We start from the raw sequence: 3,757 nt of genomic DNA on the forward strand, positions 1-3,757 counted from the left end.
AAAAATGGCCAGTGGGTCGATGGAGGCACTTGTAACCTTTGTGAATATTACTGTAACCTAAGAAGACACATAACAAAGACCGAGTGATAATTTGCGTGTGTTGTATGGTCATAAGTTTGTCCAGCATAAACAACCAAAGGTGCGAAGAAAAATGTAGTCTAGCTGGATTTTCAAAAGGCAAAAAAATAGGGGTTTGATTATCAATAACCCTGCTAGGCAGCCTATTTATGAGATAACAAGCTGTTAGAAAGGCTTCATCCCAAAACCTTACATGCATGGACGATTGAGCTAGCAAAGTCAAACATGTTTCAATAATGTGTCGATATTTGCATTTAGCCAAACCATTCTATTGATGTGTGTGTGGACAGAAGACACAGTGTGGGATCTCAACACTAGAGAAAAATTGGTGTAGTTTCTGATACTCCCCACCCTAATCAGTTTGAATAACACGGATTTTTATGTTAAGCAGTCCCTCAACGAGTTTTTGAAATGGCAAAAAGATTTGTTTAGCATCAGACTTATGCTTCATGAGATAAATCCATGTGTATCAGCTGAAATCACCAATGAAATTAATATAGTATTGATATCCTCCTACTGAATGAATGACAGGTCCCCAAACATCAGAATAAATGAATTCAAGAGGACATGTGGACTCTCTAATTGAAGAACCATAAGGAAATTGATGGATCTTTGCTTGTTGACAGGCATTACATAAAGAATCAACTTTATTTGGTGCTAAAACAATATTATTTGATATAAGGACACTCTGAACTATTGCACTAGAAGGGTGGCCAAGACGTATATGCCGTTGTTTAGTAGAGATCTTGACTGTTGACAGGGAGAAGTGCACCATCCAGAGGATATAGGCCACCCTTGCATGGCCCTTCAAGCCATTATCTTCGTTGCTCGGTCCTTGATAAAGAAAGAATTGGGATGAAACTCAAAGAAAACATTGTTATTTTTGGCTAGTTTGTGTACTAAGAGAAGATCTTTGTTTATGTGTGTCATGTTCCAAACAATAATCACGTGACTAAGCATTCATAATCATCATGACATTATATTTATGCATATTCGGTTGATAACTTGAGTTTAAACATGTTTTAAAAATACTTGAAGATAGTTTAGAGCCCTTTTGAAAAAACCCTAAATACCTTGGAGATAAGAAAAGAAAGAAAACACAGGGAAATTGCTTCTTGCGGTCTAACCGAGATTACCTATGGTTTGACCGCCGAGGCAGCCACGTAGACTTGCCATGTGGATTTCTTGCGGTCCAACCGGGACTTCCCACGGTCTGACCACCAGAGCATAGATGCTCGACCTAAGTGATTCGACCACTCTCTCTTGCTCTCTCTCTCACACTCACTCCCTCACTCTCTTCCCCACTCCACCTTAGAGAGAGAAGGAGAGCTCCATCTCGATGTCCACAATGACCAGTGATCGACAGTGGGAATCTCTTCAAGCTTCTAGAGGACTTCCTTGAGCTCCCCTATTCTCCCTCACCAAAGGCATGCTCATCCAACCTTAAGCCCGCACGCCACCCCGGAGCCCGATCTTCAAATCGGAGCTTCTCCGGAGTGGATTGATCCGCTAGAAAGCTGCTATACACTAAGGTGAGGCATCCCCTATCGTTTTCCTGCTGTTTTCAAGCTCGATTTGATCCTCATATCGTTTAGACCCAAGTTCAACCTAGCGTAGATCTAATCTATAGGGTATTTTGAGTTTAGGTTGGCGAATATTGTCCAAATCATTTTAGAACCACTCCTCTAGTCCCAGAGAGCATTTTGGTATACTTCATAGTCGAAGGTTTCGCTAGAGTCCTCGTTGGTAACCTCGCAATGGTGCTGCCGACAAGGTCTAGCAGTCTGATTGTCGATAGGGCCGGTCTAATCACCAGTTAGGACCGAAAGGTCTGGAGTGAACTCCACATAGGAGTCAGATCGCCGGATAGGGCTGGTTTGACTGTTGGTCGATGGTCTGACCGCTGCCATGCCTTCGGTCTGGCTGCCAAGGCCCGAGACTCTCTGCATGCTCGCGGTCTGACTGCCATCCCAACATCGGTTAGACAGCCAGTGGTTCACAACTCTATGCAGTTAGGTTACCTTATTTGAGTTTTAAACCTTTTCCAACCCGAGTCTTTTGTCGATCTTCTGCAAACATTTTTGAAAACACGACACTCTATTATTATCCAAGATGCATCATTTGCATATTTTTTTCATCATTCGTTTGTTTATACAATGCATTCTTGATTCATTTAGAGAGCGTTGCGCTGACGGTCCAAACGAGTGAAGGCGACACTAATCTACTGGAGTTCTGTGAGTGTTGCGCTGGGAGTATCAGGCAACCGCCAGAGCAGCAAGACAAGCATCTAAGCATACTCAACTTACTATTTTGGATCTCGTATTGTATAACTTGATAAATTATATTTTATGTATGTTTGCATGAATAGTAAGTCCATTGTTGGGTTTCGATGGGTAGGACCTTTGTTGATGAATTGCATTAGCTCTACATTGAGTTGTTGATTATCTATATCCTTGTAGCCTTGATAACATTGTTAATGTCTAACATAAGAGTTATTTAAAATGATTAACAATGCATAGGTTCCCGGTAAAAATCGAGCGATGGTGCAACCATTGTTCGCGAGCTTATGGCTTACTTATTGTTTACAAATACAATAACAATGAGGTGGGTTGTATGAGAGGTGAGGATGAGACGAGATGTGGGTGGTGGTAGGAGTATCTTCTGCACTGAACGAGTTCCTCGTCGCAGTTCAAGAGAGAAGCCCAGATGCTATAGACCGCTTGCATAGTTTAAGCATCGTCCGTCGGTACAGTTAGCTTTAACATTTTCCATACTTACTAAATGTCGCATATGAGAACGATAAGCCGAATACCTTTGTAGATGCGGCATGTTGGCATGCGAGTCGATGGTGTCGTGAGCATAATAGGTTTGTAGGGGTATCTAGTTTGCTCTGGGAGTAGTTCTAGATGACTCCCGCACCTATCGGCGCATGATCAAATAGTTAGGATTTATTGAGAAAGGTTGACATGAGTACCCTTTATGTGGGCCTATGTGGACACGTGAGCTGAATGATTCTCGAGTCATGTAGGTAAAAAAGTACCCCCTGTAGGGTGTAAAAATAATTCAAATTATCACGCTCTCGGTCATGAGTACGCTTCTGTCCATTTACATCGGTCGTAGAGTTTTCGAATTCAAGGATGTATGATATGGAATGGTGTATTAGGATTGTTGGAAAGGTTTATTAATTACATGAGATGGTTCTAATTACATTTATATTCAAGTTGTTGGTTCCAAACAGTGGTGGATCCAAAAAATTTCTAGATCCTAGGCGAACATAACAACTAATAACACGTTCAGACAAACATATCAACCATTAACATAAGCATAGTTGACAACCTCGATAGTTTTGAAACTAAAATCATCGTCCACTACACATGTGAATATGCATGCATTAAGAAAAAGGAGATATCACATCAAGTGTCTCATTACAACACTAAAATTAATTGTGCGTTAACAATTTGCCACCAAAAGTCCAATAGTATATCTCCAAAGGAGACACTATGCAAGCTTATGGGTATGAGGCAGTTGTATTTTATGAGTCTTAATGTTCTAAAACCGTCGAAGAATGGTAGCTTCATCAAGTGATTTGAATAGTTCCCGCTCAATGTAGCAAATCATCAAGTTGTTGAACCAATCATCGACGATCTTGTTGCGCAATTTAGACAATGTACAATAGAAG

The sequence above is a fragment of the Phragmites australis genome, chromosome 6 (assembly GCF_958298935.1).
Source record: "Phragmites australis chromosome 6, lpPhrAust1.1, whole genome shotgun sequence".
Lineage (NCBI taxonomy): Eukaryota > Viridiplantae > Streptophyta > Magnoliopsida > Poales > Poaceae > Phragmites > Phragmites australis.